At 36.3% G+C, this 16,475-nt stretch overlaps 1 protein-coding gene and 1 non-coding gene across 2 annotated transcripts in view; one reads left to right on the top strand and one right to left on the bottom strand.

Moving 5' to 3' along the window:
- Positions 1–2,889: 2,889 nt before the first annotated feature.
- Trnat-cgu (transfer RNA threonine (anticodon CGU)) lies at positions 2,890–2,961 on the bottom strand. The gene has a single exon. It is a non-coding gene; the product is annotated as a tRNA-Thr (tRNA).
- A 660-nt stretch (positions 2,962–3,621) lies between these two features.
- LOC133526949 (steroid receptor seven-up, isoforms B/C) overlaps positions 3,622–16,475 on the top strand; it is a 147,164-nt gene continuing 134,310 nt past the window's right edge. Inside the window, exon 1 of the mRNA XM_061863809.1 lies at positions 3,622–3,880. The gene's annotated coding sequence lies outside the window, so the exon portion shown is untranslated. The remainder of the gene's footprint in view (positions 3,881–16,475) is intronic.

Raw genomic sequence — 16,475 nt, 5'->3', positions numbered from 1 at the left:
AAAATATTAATAGTACGGTATTTAAAAACCCTTGGCGCGACCGGGTGGCAAAAGCGCGTAATCCCAATTATCGTTTTCACGCGACGTCACGCGGCGTCACGCGCAGGCGGCGCGCGCGCAGGCCCCGCCCCCCGCCCACGCTGATCTAGATCGATCTAGATCATTGGCGTGAGCGCCGTTACGCACGTAGTGCGATATTCGGGTTTAATACTTATTTTTGTATTCCAGATATGAGCTGAGCTGTGTGGGACTAAATCGATTTGTGTAAGACAGTCCCATCATTTTATATTTTTTGCTAAAATGACAGGTTGCACCTGATCTTTCATTAAAGTACAAAATTAGCAAGAAAAAGAGGAAAGATTGGATAGTCACTCAAAATTTCTGAAATATCAAACCAAATATACCTATTTTATTTGATGGCGTATTTAGATAAAATTATTAATACAAATGAATAGAGCTACGTAAACAAACGTAACTTAAAGTCATAACATGTAAGTAGGTGAAAGATTGATACAATAACACGGACTATACACCACCAACTATCATTTTACTCTTTACATTTCTTGACATCCCAGCAACTATCAGTTTACTCTTTATAGGTACTTATTTCTTGATATCAGTCAATTTAGGCAACCTTATCCTTGGATTATGACAAACATTTGGTGCGAAGAGATGTTTATAAAAGTATGATTGAATGTACTATTAATAATATTAATATAACCAAAGTAGGTATATTATTCAAATTATAACTTTAAAGGCGTAAAGTGATCAGAATACTTTGACATCAAAGGCTAAAATAGTAACATCTTTTTATGGAGCATAAAAGATATCGTTGTTGATAAAGATGATTTATGAACAGTTCACTATTTACACACTTCGTTTCACTCAATTAATTTGTATTCCTTAAAAAGTAATACAGCGTTAAATTGTTTAAATTTTTGGACTATTTATAAACGTTAAAACATTAGGATAAAAATAATGTTTTATTTTATCCTTTTTGTTTTAGATAAAATAAAAAGTAATTTTCTTATACATTTATGTCCATTCGACTCGTGTTATATTCGTAATGATAACCTACATTATTCGCGATCTTTAATATACTCAGCGTAAATAAAATCCCATCTGCTGAAGTGAGGTACCGCCTATCAGTGAGAAATATGGAGGCGAGCTCTCCCGGCTTTCAGGTACCGTCTGAAACGAAAGATAAAGTCGCTGAAAAATAAAATGTTACGTACCTCATATGAAATATACGAAAGTAAGTATTAAAATGGCATTTTAGTACTTGGAAAGGCTCTAGCATTTCATAACTGGTAAGTAAAAGAAAATGTAAAAATGAAAATAATATTGTAACTTTAAAAATAACAGATAAATATATTTAACTATATCCTTATACAGCTTCAAAAACCAACGATAGGATTAATTCCGTCTTGTATCAAGCAGAACCGTAAAGAAAAATCATAAAAACCGGCGTAAACAAAAAGAAAACCGCCCAGCGAATTTCCCGACCGTACTTCGCCCCCCGCGCGGGGGGGCCCGGTCGAGGTGGCGGGGCCTTCGCTCCCTGCCCCTGGGCCACCGGGCCAATGGCGGAGCGGCGCCCTGGCCCGACCTGAGCTCAGTCGCGGCTCAGCGACCCTTGACACACGACGCGCCGCGCGCGTTCGCCCCGCGGCACAACCGGCACCATCACGCACGGCGCGCTAGTATACGGCGGGGTCGGCGGCCCCGGGCTCTGCCCGCCGAGGGGCCCTGACCTCCCGCCTCTGGAGCTCGGCTTCCGCGGAAGCTGGAGGGATGATGAACTCCTGCCCTCGACTCCCGCGAGCCAGGCCGCCTCGACCCAGAGCGGCAGCTCCGCGACGGATAAAGGACAGAATGTGGAATGCGTCGTTTGTGGAGACAAGTCCTCTGGGAAACACTACGGCCAGTTCACTTGTGAGGGTAAGGGAGTGACAGTGATGTGTTAGTTTAAGTGCATGGTGTTTGTGCGTTAGGGAAGTGTATACTTGCGGCGGTGTTTTTGCAAAATGGGACTTAGGCGGTTTTATCAATTAGGCAAAGTAGGTCACTCGTGTTTTATGTGTAGGTATATCGATGTTTGAAGATTCGGTAATCAGTGTTATAGGACTTCGTTGTAAACCTGTAATAAAAGTGCTTAAAACGAAAAAAGCTCCTGTTTTCTACAAAATTCTTACAGAGACTTAAAAAATATTAAATTCTGATTCAGATCTGTCAAAATGAATTTATCAATCAAAATAGATGTGTAAAATCAATACTACGTTTAAAATTAAAAAAAAAAACTTGATATTAAGAATTCAGACATCATCAAAGTGTAGATTATCGTAATTTTTCTCAAATTATAATAAATATAATGTCTAATTAAATGATTCGGTGCTAAATGAACTTTGACTTCGGAAGTCCGCCGGAAAGACACTTCTCTTTACGGAAGTAACTTCCCGTTTACATTTATGATCTTATTAGTTCTATATATTAGCTAAAAACATATTCAAAAAACGTTTATCGTTAAAATAACGCTAAATACAAAATTTCTAAATAAAATTGAAGCAAGTGTTTTTTTTGGCTGTGTGAACTTTTAAAATATTGAGATAGCGTTTTTCGCTCTTAATAATTACGCCAGTCTTAAAACGAGTTTGAGAAGACGAATTAAAACAAATTTTATAATAGATACTTGATTATCATATATACTTATCACGAATAATGTTCAATTAATATTTATATATCAGTATTTAACCAAATTATACTTAGTGTTTAAATAAAACTTGACGCAATAAAAATGAGATTTAGACTAAGAAAGTTATTTTGGCTAAAATAATATTATAAACTGAAATAGATATCATACACTAAAGAAAAAGTGACCAAGTTCACCGATGGCCGAGGCGGGAATCGAACCCGCATCTTCAGCTTACGCGGCTAACGTCCTGACCACTAGACCACTCGGCCACGGCGGTACCCGTCCCAAATAAACTGAAATAAAAACAAAAATATTACATAAAATAATTTGATTTGTTCCCTAGTTTGATGAAATAATAATTCTTATTTTGAAAATGTGGAATTAGGGAATAACTGGTACTTAGGTACAATACTCAAATAAAAAAAAAATATAAACCTTTCTTTTTTGCATTTTATATGGCAACCAACCGATATTTCTGCCAATTGCAGAAAATAATTTAAATCAAAAACCCGCTAAATCTTTCATAATTACATTAACGAAAACAATAACAAGCCAATTAATCTCCCCCGTAACCTCAAAAATCTCAATTAGTCTAATCAGAATGCAATAAGACAAAGTTTTCACAAACTGCCTGCTCCTGGAGATAAGGGGTGCTCCACTTTTATGCAAATGAAGCAATCGCGTCAGTTTTGAGTTATAACGTTTTGTCTTTTAGTGGCGCGTGACAGAATTATTAGGTTCAGATAACTTGTGAAAAATTGGAAAAAATGTGTTTAGGACGTCAGGAATGTGTCGGTTTCTAATAGGTATAAAATTGATACCTAATGTCTAATTATTCAAGCCAAAAAAAAGATAAGAAATTCAATATAAATGCCGAAACTTAACAAATGCTGCATGTTTGTTTGAGTTACCTGCTAGGAGTTTTTGTGTTTAAGGTATTTGTATCTTTTAAAGAAAATCTTTATTTATACGTAGCTTAAATCAGAAATTTACGAAACATGTTCTTAAAAAAAAACAATCAATATAAACCATAGAAAACAATGTAAAATTAAATTTAACAACTACCTACAGAAGTACCGAAGACGTCAAAAGCTGTAATTAGCTGCCACGTCACCAAATAATTACCTAAATGATGGTGATAGCCTCACGATAGCAATGAATGGGTTGGGAACCTCTCGAAGACAAAGGGTGAGTGTTGTAAGAAAATTCTTGGGTTAATTAAATGAAATTGTGGACTTACGGCGCTTTGCTGCGCGGCCGTTAAAAGTGGCTATATAGTTGAATACCTACTAGTTAACAACGGGTATTTTTTACAAACTAAGCCATATTTCCATAGATTTGTGTCCTACTAACAAAAAGGATCTTCGTTTCGAAGGGTCGTCGTATAGAAAAATTGAATTTCGCGCCTTTTTCTACTGAGAGAGTTATTTGACACACTATATTGAATGTGGCTGCATCCAAGTTTTGTAGTAACAGTAACGTATGCATTGCCATGCCGTTTACATTGTTTACAAAAATCGAAGCGCTTTTACAATGTCAATTCTCTTACGTTAATAAAACGTTTATGTTTTCTTGTGGTCGTATATTTTTTCATTAATTTTGGATATAATTTGACTAATCTGAAGAATTCATCTGATTCTGTGCGAGATAGGTAAATACGAAATCTTATGTACTCTTAGTCTCATGTAGTACAAATTTAATGTATTATAATTACGAATTTGCATGCTTTCAAAAAACGCCACCAGCTTAGCACAGCCGGGTGTTACTTACGAGTATGTCCGGTATTGTATATCCTCACTATATCCTCGTTATGTAGTATCGCATGCATACCTGTTATTATCTCACCTTGACCTCTGACGGGTTAAAGCGCTAACCGATGCGCTTTTACGACGACTTTAAAGCTTTTATTCAGCTTATGGAAGTAATTAAGTTTAGTGGCGTGTACAATGGGTTTTTAATACGTGTTTTTACAAGCTTTTATTTAACTTGCCCTGTTAACTTGTTAATGTGGGTCAAATCTTGGAAGCTAAATATTTTCCGATTTCCGATTTAGTTGAAATTCTGCAAACATATTTAAAAAAATAGGATGACAATGTAATATTATGATGGAGACAGGAGTTGGCCATGGAAATTCTGTGATAAAATACCGCACACTAATTGTGTTTGGGGTTTTTAGACTTGTCTCGATGAGTATTAGTTGCCTGTAAAGAAAAGTACAGTCAGCGATAAAAGCTTGTGCCAAAAAGGATTCTTTTGCAAGAACTTATTATTGTTTGTATTTATACAGTTGTTTTTGTAAAACAAAAGTTAAATGCGGTAGGTAACTCTACTACTAACGAAAAATAACTTAACTTATTATTTTTCGTTTTATGCTGCCATTGTTGAAACTGTCATATACATGTTTACAAATGTTAAAAAAAAATTGAAATCGGGTTCTAGATTTAGGAAAAATATGTTTTTGTTTGTTATTTTTGTCACGCTTCTTTCATTCTTCGCAAAACTGAACGCCTTGTCGGGTTATTCGTATCAAGATACGAGCAAATCTCGTCCTTATTGCAAGCGACAGAGTTGGACGTTTTGCCGGCCGCGGTCACTTTTAAATTAAAATATGGAATTAGCTATTAGAACTGTCAGGCGAATTTGAAAGTACCCGACATCAGAATGACATTCGAATCATGTTATTTAGTTATCGTGCGTCTCGCCCGCACTAATACATGTACGGACAAGTACGAGCAAAATGCACGATAACTAAATAAGTATTCAAATAGCATTCTAATGTCCGTGTACGTTCGAATTGCCTGCAATTATAAAAATGCAATAATTAAATTAAAATACAGCCTTTGTTAACTGCATAACACCGTAACGACACCATTTGCTGCATTTCCAAACTAATTAGCACACAGTATAAACATTATATAAACATCATATAAACATCTAATTAGACTATGTAAGTTAAGGAAAACATAGGGTTAATACAATGTTGAGTATTCATTGATGTATACCTACAGTACAGCCAGAATGCTAGAGTTTACTTACATTGGGCATTTCATACCGTTTGTATAGATAACCAATTTAGCTTGAACCCTAAATGGATCAACGATTAAAGTCCGAGACTCTACCAGCTAATAGCTGTTCCTATACCTATGTCAATTTGAACCCTTGCAATGCTATAAGATACAGCCTACATGTTTTTATATTTTATTTCAGTCAGGAAACGAATCGTATTTTTGATGAATAATTTAAATTTGTGCATTATTAATACAAAAATCGATTGGTTTTGGTGCAAAATGGCGGAAAAATAGTGCTTGCCCTTTGGTGTCCATGGGCGACGGCTACTTACTATGAGACGGTCCGTCTGCATGTTTGTCTCCTAAATCATAAAAAAGAAGCTGTATAAGTTACGAGTGCAACTTATTATTGTATATAAAATATTCCCAATGCAGTAGCTAAACGCAGCCGTCGGGCTCGGCTAGTATTCGGAGGCTTTTCAAAAGCACCAATAGGAGCGCTCCACCTATTATGTATCGCGGCCAATTAGAGGCACCTAAATTTAAACCACCTTTTGTACTGATCAAAATCTTGCAAATCACTCTTTCATCATCCTCCATATTATCAACAACCACCTTTTTAAAGATGAGACACTTCGTTAGAAATCGAAGTTTTATTTGAGTCGTACATTATTTTTGGACCCGGGTACGTCCTTAAACTACGTCCACAAGAGAGGTATGGGCATTGTGAATGTCATCTCGCTTTGTGTGGTATAGCACAGCACAGCGGATATCATTCCAGATCTAGAGCAGAGCCCAACTGGGGAAGTACCTCCACCTTACAGAAAACCGCAGCCAAATAACACTAGACCCTATTCATAGTGTTGTGTTCCTACCGGTGAGTAAGGTTGCCAGAGCTCAACGAGGGATGGGAGGGGGTTAGGGTCGGCAACGCGCATGTAATTTCTCTTGAGTCTACGGATACTGCTTACCATCAGGCGGGCCGTATGCTTGTTTGCCATCGACATTCTATAAAAAAAAACATTGGAGACTTATTTGTTATTAAGGCCTGAAACAAAATAAAAAAAAATGCGGAACCACGCATTAGGGAAATGACGGAAGATATGCTCGAAAAACTTAAAACGCAATATGATTCACGTATAATTAAATGAATGAAATAATATGTAGACACAACACAAGTGTTATCAGCATGTATTCTGATACGCCTTAAGATGGGCGTATCTACTAAATTACTGGTGTTACATTTACGCCTTAATGACCTTAAGTTTGCGATAAGCGTCTTAAGATACTGGGGCGTATCTCCGATACGTCGTTTTTGCACTTGCACCCTTATAACTTTCAGTTTACGATAGTGACGTTTTAAAATTTAAAAGGCGTAAATGTTGTATGCGCACATGGCGTTTACGCTCTTTAGGTGTTAAGATATTATTGTAAGTGTAATGATAACAGAGTTCGTGACCTTTTTGGCGCCGGCCCACATCCTATTATGAAGATAAATATGAATATTAGTATAGAAGAAAATTAGTAGTATTTGGGAAATTTATAGCATCGAATCAGGCAGTAAAACGTGTCTAAGTTAAAGAAACAACCTTACAGAAAACCGCAGCCCAATAACACTAGACCCTACTTATAGTGTTGTGTTCCTGCCGGTGAGTATTGCCAGAGCTCACCGAGGGTGCGGAGTGTTAGGGTCGGCAATGCGCATGTAACTCCTCTGGAGTTTCAGGCGTCCATAGGCTACGGAGACTACTGACCATCAGGCGTGCCGTATACTTGTTTGCCACCGACGTAGTAAAAAAAAAAAAAAGAAAGCCTATAAAAGTTAAATAATGGTAGTTATTTTTCGCAATGAACAATTTGAGGAAAACGTCGGAGAATTATTTAAACTAAATAGCTTTATTACCTGATGAGTTCTTGCATGAATTTACTATTTAATAGTCTCAAACTCAAGTGTACGAAAATGGAAACTGTTTATTTCGTTGTTAGATATAACTTTAAAAAAATACATGTCAAAATTTGCTTTTGAAATCTTAACAAAACAAAACTAAAAAAAAAAACTATTACACGAATTGTCTCTTCAACTAAAATCAAGAGTTTTTACTTAAAATGCGTTTTATAACGCAATACTTCTATAAAATTGTGAAATATCTTTCAAATCAAATTAACAATTTTAATTCTGACACATTTCATAGACAATAGTACAATGCGATGGCCGTCATCATTGCGAGACAACTATCCGTTATAAGCCGTCATTTGGTAGCCTTTACTTTTATTTTAACCATATTAAAGGCCAATTCGAATGTACGCTGATATTAAAATGATATCTATCTTAGAACAAATTTGTTCACTTACTACTTCTACATCACACAATTAGTTTGTTCACTTAGTAATAAGTGAACAAATACTATTTGTTACCTACTATTTCGACGACCGGTTTGGCCTAGTGGGTAGTGACCCCGCCTACGAAGCTGATGGTCCCGGGTTCAAATCCTGGTAAGGGCATTTATTCGTGTGATGAGCATGGATATTTGTTCCTGAGTCATGGGTGTTTTCTATGTATTTAAGTATTTATAAATATGTATATATTATATATATCGTTGTCTAAGTACCCTCAATACAAGCCTTATTGAGCTTACTGTGGGAATTAGTCAATTTGTGTAATAATGTCCTATAATATTTATTTATTTATTACTTTACTTTTTTTCAATTTTAAGTTTAAAAGTTTAAAAAAAAGTAGAATGTGGATGTGGAGTGGTTGGTTGCTTAATTGGCAGAGCGCCGGAGTATCGATCCAGAGACCGTGCGTTCGTCTTACACAAGGCAGTAATTTTTCGACTTTTAAAATTGATAATTGATAGTACTGGAGTGGCGCGATAGATGGCGCTACTGGTTGATAAATTCACTTAATTAGAGCTGAGTTACAAGGGTTTTATCTCAAATGGGTTCAGGCGGAGGCAAGGGCACCAAATAGCATCGTTTTAAGACGTTTCTGCTTATTAAAAATTAATTTTGATATCTAACTGTTGCCATTCAGAGGGTCTAACCGCGAACCACGTTCGACGTGTTACCTCTATGTTGCACTTGTAAATTTGTACGTAAGTGCGACAGGGAGGCAACACGTCGAACGTAGTTCGCGGTAGGCCCTCAGTTATTGTGCATTGCGCTCGTATTTGCCAGTAGTCCGTAGATAAATAAATAACATAACTCAAATATCGTTCTGATTTCAATGTATGTTCGAATTGGCCTGCTAGTCTATATTTAGGATCCAGACAGGATTAGACAAAAGAAAAAAGGAATTAAGTTAAAACAAATGTCAACACGCAAAATGGTTTAAGATATCTGATTAAGAAATACAAATACCGCGTAGCGCAAATTGCTATAGTAAACGCCCCTATGATGGGACTGGCATCAGTAATGGGATGGTATAGACAAATCCTGTAAAATAAGCATTTAACATCAGTTTTTTAACGCTGGCAACATTTTACCATAAACAAGAGCCAAAGAGCTGCTATATTTTGAATTTTTCATTGATATTTGTTAGATTGAAAATGAATTGCACCATACAATCCATACATCCTATGACTGGAGCAAAAAACACAGTTTTAATTTGTTACTAATATTGAAACTAATTGCAGCAGCTTTCATTAAATACATCGAAAATATAAATACGAATAGAGCAACTTTTAACTCATAAAGCGGTAGAAATTTTACAGGTGTCGGTGAAATATCAAAAGTACTCCAAATTTTCTCTTAAATATCCCATGGGACATCATGATTAGCGCCGTTAACCTATACAAGTTTAACGCGATTTCTATAAGTTTTTATCATAGTTTTAAATTATTTAATACTTACTAAATGAATACAGGGCGTGAAACCAAAGATAATTACTACGTAAACGCATTTCTAAAAATCATGCTTATTCCTTTGCTATCTTCCCGGCTATAAGCTTCACACATTTAAGCGGGTCTAATCTCATAATAGATACATGTATAACTTTAGATTACAGGTCCCACGTCACATCACTAAGTGCAATAATCCATAAACGGCTAAAAACATTACATTTACCCATCCCTATCTGTACGGCGTTAGTGATGTACCATAAACTGTTATTTTGATGTCGACAAATCCACTTTATTAAGTTTATTAACACTTGGACCTCCCGCTGTCCGTGGCGGGACTTTGTCGCAGTGAGGCCTGACGGTGAGTTGCGTGTTGGTGTTAATGGGCCCTTGGAACGACAGGGTTCTTCGGCGCGGGGCCCTTTTTGACTTAAATGCTCGCGTCCGTGAGCGACAATACTGATCGCAGTTGACACCTGTGCGTAGTGATTGGGGATATCGATTGGAAAGGTATCGATCGATTTATAGATTTAGGGGTTGACCAATCACTTCAAGTTTAAATGATAACTAAGCTCAAACAGAAATATCATGAATACATTCGGAACTTGGAAATCATTAGACTGCTTAGTATATCATTGAAAAAAAAAACTATATGATAAATATCGTTAAATTGATTATCATTTAAAGTCACGAGGTAGGTACGAAATATTTCACAACTAACATACGTGTCGATTTATTTCAATAATGGACGTTAAGATTTGATCTCTCATTATAAGTCGTCATCATCTTCGGACACGTAGAAGTGCTTAATAGAAGACATAATATTAAAACAAGGCCTTTGAAACGTCTGTAAAATGTGTTGACTGTGGTAGATAGGTTAAAAATATAATTTAAAAAAACATTGGGTCAATCTTACACAAATCCAAGTCCCACAGTAAGTTCAATAAGACTTGTGTTGTGGGTACTGGTCGGCGATATACATGATAGATAGATATAGAAATAGATAAATACTTAATACATAGAAAACATCCATAACTCAGGAACAATAATCGTAATAAACATACAAATAAATGTTATATCGGGATTCAAATCCTCACCTCCTATAATTAGTCTATGCAAACTAAACTTCTACTATATAACATAGACATTAAGCGCGGTGTGTCAATGAAACGTTCCAGTGGCCAATTATCGATAAAGCGCAGCCCTATCCACTATACCAGTCGTTTTATTGTATGTTTTGTCCGCGACTGCGAATTATCTGTTACAATGCAATTGTTATAGAAATAAGCACATATTTATTTTCGTTAAGCTATTAGAGAAATGATCTACGTAGTTTTGATGCATAGTCTGATCCGCTACTTTTGATGATGACTGTACAATAGTACATAATTAGGGACACCTCACACTAGCGTCTCGCGAGCGTCGGTGTCTAGACAACTCTATGGCTGCTGTTGGCGCAACTGCACAGCGTCGCCATTTTCCAGAGCGCTGATAAGACGCCGACGACACTCAAAAGACGTGGTGTGGAGTGGCTCTTAATCCATGCAAAGTAAACTTATAGAAGTTTGAAGGGACCGTGTGCGTTGGAGGGTTTGTCATCTAGTTGCTTGAATCGGAAACATAAACATATACATTGACACTTCACGCCAAAGCATGTACTGCCATCTACCGTTTCCGTACGTTAATAGGTTCTGCCATCTTGTGGCTACATTGGAAGCATAAACTTCACATTTACACCTCGCGCCAAAAATCTGACGTCTCCTATGCTGCCCCCTACAGTATTAAACATAGACATAAAGCGCGGTATGCAGTTTACAATACGGCCAGTTTCTCAGCAGATTCCAGTGGTCAATTATCGATAAAGCGCAGCCCTATCTTCTATACCGGTCGTTTTATGGTATGTTTTGTCCGCGACGCCGTGGCAGTTAACCCTATCTTTATGGCCAACTCTAAACATAAGTGTCTGCCTCAACTTATTTATTTTTATCTCATTCCATTTCTTAAATTGAATCCGAAATCGGCGCGTGTGGCTACCATAAAACGGAACGTATTTTAATGAAAATTTGACGCTTTTAACGGATTTGAGTTTAAATTATGAATGCGTTTGATGTACTTTTTGACTCACTATGATGTGTTTTTTCATACAACGCCTTCTAGACGCTGACGCTCAAAAGACGCTAGTGTGGGTCTCTCTAAGTTGATACGGACTTAATATGCAAGTAATAGGTATTTGTTTTGCAAGGGGGCAAAGTTTTTGTTTAACCGCTTGTGCTAATATTGATACCCGAGCAAGCGAAAGATTCCAAAATTTCGAGCGTAGCGAGTGGTTCAAGAAGTGAAATTTTGAGCGTTGCGAGGGTTTCTAGGCACGAGGGTTAAACAAACATTGCCTCCGAGTGAAAAGCAAAAATGTTCACCGCACCAAGTCACCAACAAGAGGAAAATAAGTACTAACAATGAAATACCAAAAAAATCAAATCCAAATGAACGTAATAAAAAAAATCGTTTAAAAATAATTCTACCAGCTAACATAAGGAATCAACTCAAAATTTGCATTTGATTACTTTGCTCCACATGTGGATAAAATGCAACTTTCTCATTAGTTTTTGAACTATCAAAAGGTCCTTTACCAGTTGTTGGTGTGTTGAAAATGCATATATGCTAAGGGCACTTAAAACTTCCGAGTTTAAAGGGAATTTCGACCGAAAAAAACTAAAAAAAAATCAGCTTTTATGTATGAAGACAAACTAGTGGCCATAAATTCAATGAATCAAACTAAAATTTATATGAATTAAAGTACCCAATAAGGCAGCCCGGGATAGTGACGTTTACGAGGTCCCTAATTTAAGGCCATATCTGTTAGTTGGCTTGTCACGCAATAAATCGTAATTTATGTGTTATTGTTTAATAACTTTAAACGCTTCCATGACACTTTTTTATAAACGATGTAGAATTTACGTTACTTACACCGTGTGTTTTATCTATTGACGTATGGAGTTGTATATTGCTTTTTTACAAGCTTTTATTTAACTTGCAATGTTGTTGTATGTTTGTACGAGTCAAATATTCTAAGTTAAATTTGACCCACTTCCCGGTTTCCGATTGAGCTGAAAATTTGCATACATATGTAAGTCGGGTGACAATGCAATATTATGGTACCATCGAGCTGATCTGATGATGGAGACAGGTGGCCATAGGAACTCTGTGATAAATCAACTTAATTGTGTTTGGGGTTTTTATAATCAATTAATTAATTAATTCATTCATTTTTTGGGTTAATTGTCTCAATGAGTATTGTAATAGGCGAAACCTATAAACCTAGAATATATTATGTTGAAGCAATCGACATCAAAAGTAAAGTATGTTTGTTAAGATTTAGTTAGTGGAAACCGTTTTCTCCCGGTATTTAGGGTTTTCAAGGGTCGACAACGCTTAAGTGGCTCCTAGGATGTTGCTTATGTCCATGGGCAACGATCACCGTGACCGCTTCCCATCGGGCAGCTCGTCTGCTCGTTTGCTGTCTATAATATACCATAATTTTTTTTTAATAGAAAAGTACCGTTATTTCGTTAAGATCGCAAAGTTATCCTTCCCTCTTAACAAAACTATACATATGCTTTCTTTTTTTTTCTTCCTAGCGTTGTCCCGGCATATAGCCACGGCTCAAGAGTGCCTGGGGTCCGCTTTGACAACTAATCCCAATATTTGGCGTAAAACTAAGTCTTGGTGGGATTAGTCCGGTTTCCTCACGATGTTTTCCTTCACCGAATAGCGACTGGTAACTATCAAATGATATTTCGTACATAAGTTCCGAAAAACCCATTGGTACGAGCCGGGGTTTGAACCCGCGACCTCCGGATTACAAGTCGCACGCTCTTACCGCTAGGCCACCAGCGCTTCAAAACTATACATATGCAAGTAAAAAAAATATTAAAACTTGTTTAAAAACTACAGAAAACTGGCACGCACATAAAGATAGTAAGGTAATATAAATCGGAATAATTATTCGATAACAATACACAGTTCGTTGTCCTTTCTTAATTAATATTCATTTTTATGATACTAATTGATTCTTTCTTGCACAATAAAAAGTATAACTGTTTATTTTATGTCTGGCTTCCGTTACTCTACATTTTAAAATGCTAATTTGTGTGTTTATGTAAACTATAAAAAGTGGTTGAAATATCTTTTGTTTTTTAAGGTTATACAAATAGATATTAAGTAATTGTATTTTATCATATATAAGGGCCACCCCCACACTAGCGTCCTTTAAGAGTCAGCGCTATGTAAAATAGCGTCGCTGCGCAGTTGCGCCAACGTTGCGTCGAGCAGCAGCCATAGAGTTGACTAGACGCCGACGCTCGGAAGACGCTAGTGTGGGGTGGCCCTAAATGTAGACGATATTGAAATCCTAATCTTGAATCCTAAAAACAGGCCAGGTCTAGGGCTCCTAAACAGGAGAGCGTGTATGAGGAATGTTATGAAAGTGAAGGAAGCGAAAGAGGTATGCCAGGATCGTAGCAAATGGAAATCCGTGGCCTCTCCGGGTTTATATGTATGTATTTAAATTAGTACCGTACTGTAAAACCACCAAAATATAATCCAAATACTCACACTAAGGTTCAAATTTAATTGTATCTTCATTCAGATGAAACTGTTATTTGAATTTTGTAGTTCTATTTTTTCTAATCGTCGACTGTAATGGTTGGATTAAGATTTTGTATATCAAACTATAATTGCGTACTTTTTATGTATGAGTTCCCAACTCAACTATAATATTTATTTCGATACGCTGTAGTCAACTATAAAAATATTAACTAATCACGAGCCGCCGCGCTCCCATAGAAAAGACTAAACGGGCAAGAATAGTCGCGCTTTTATGTCTTTTGTACTACATATTTATCTACTGATATACTTACCAATTTTCATTAATATTTTGTGGTATATAATATATAAATTTATTATTTATTTATTTCAATACAAAAACTATTACATTCTAACAATATATTAACTATTTTATTCATGTAATAGTTTTCGTATTGAAATAAATAAATAAAAAAATTATATTTTCATTAATTATTTAGGTTTAATAGTAAAACGTGTTATTTTAGATGACTCTTAGAAAAAGAATTGTATACAATAGTGATATAATCGAGCTTTTCAATTTCGTACCTTACTCAAGCAACTCAGCAAGCTTCATTGTCTAAACACAGTACTCGACTGTATAAAATAATATTTATATATGGACGTAAAAACTCAGATCAAACCAAAATTAACATCTGTACTGATGAATAAATTAGTGACTGAACTTGTGAATTTTATATTTATAAAAAATCCTGTCTTGAATTCAATTGTGCCAGTGATCGCAAAAGCTGAACTAATTATAATTAAAGACAAGTCGATTAGACATCCTGCTGTTGCCTCCGGTACAAAGGAGCAAATCAATGAAAAATTACTGCACTAATGACTCCTGCGCATGTCTTAACGATCCAAGTCCTGTGTTTATCGTGGGCATTTATTTTTGCTTCTCAGTTACTGGATGATCTTATCAATCCAAATGATTGTCAAAAAGATGCTCCCATACAATTTTCTTCCTTTTTTTCGTTGTATTGTTTTTTGTCACCAAACATGTGACGGAGTTGAGCTTTTTGTATGAGATGAAATTTTGTTATTAATTTTTCTCATGTAAAATAAAATCTACAGCTAGAAAGACATAAAATGAGCACCCGATTTTTTTATAGAAGATACTCGTAGTGTTGTGTTCCTGCCGGTGAGTAAGGTTGCCAGAGCTCAACGAGGGGGGGTCGGGTTTAGGGTCGGCAACGCGCATGTAACTCCTCTGGAGTTGCAGGCGTACATAGGCTACGGAGACTGCTTACCATCAGGCGGGCCGTATGCTTGTTTGCCACCGACGTAGTATAAAAAAAAAAAAATATGTAGATACAAGTGTGACAGAGTGGTCAGAAACAAGACAACGAAAATAATTTTGAACCCATGAACAGTTGAACTACATATATCTATGTCTGATGTTATTTTTTATCGTAGAAGATTTAAATACAAAACATTCACTCGCTCTCATTACAATTTCAACAAAAAGTACAATAGATACATGGTACTTGAATGTTCATGTTTGTGCGGTGACACTGGTGACGGCATATGACTCTTAAGAGGGAAATATAGGTTTGCGACCCTAACGAAAAATACTTTTTATTACTTCCATACTTTTTCTATGACATTTCCATTTCGGAAGTAGACGGTTTCAACTAACTAAATCTTAACAAATCACTTTGATTTTGATGTCAATCGCTTCAGCATAATATATTCTAGGTTTATAAGTTTCGCTAACAACAAATTAACATAAAATTGGAAAAAAATACACAAAAAATAATAATATATAAATAAACTACGAGTACAATGCTTAATAAACTATCTTATTCTAAAAGACCTCCGCGAGCTGCACCGGGTGCAAAGGTGCCCATCACACTTGCCGCGTTACCGCGCTGGATAGCGATGGCCAACCTCTGCACCAGGTACGAATCCGCCCGGGCATCAGAGGTCTTCTCCCTAATCCTACGTCCCACTTATGAATGCTATGGCGTCAGACCCCCAGCACCCCGATGTCTCGAAGGCGAGGGGTACAAAATAATAATTCGCTTCAAGAACAGAGTATTTTGCCCTCTTTCTCAATGCTGCCAACTCTGCTTAAATTAAGAAAAGTTTCGCTTAAATTTTTCTTTTATGTATTGCAAATTTTGAAAAAAGGAAAACCTACAAACCTAGTTTTTTATTGTGTCAATAACATACTAAAAAATCATGGAGAATAGAAAATATTTAAAAGTGGAAAAACGTTTTTTTTATTTGTATGGAGGAATAAGTGGTTATACTCATACTCATGATAGAATTGTATACAACATGACGACATGTAGGGCCCAGCAA

Source organism: Cydia pomonella, chromosome 17 (genome assembly GCF_033807575.1).
Source record: "Cydia pomonella isolate Wapato2018A chromosome 17, ilCydPomo1, whole genome shotgun sequence".
In the NCBI taxonomy this organism is placed as follows: domain Eukaryota; kingdom Metazoa; phylum Arthropoda; class Insecta; order Lepidoptera; family Tortricidae; genus Cydia; species Cydia pomonella.
This window is presented reverse-complemented; position numbering and strand designations above follow the sequence as displayed.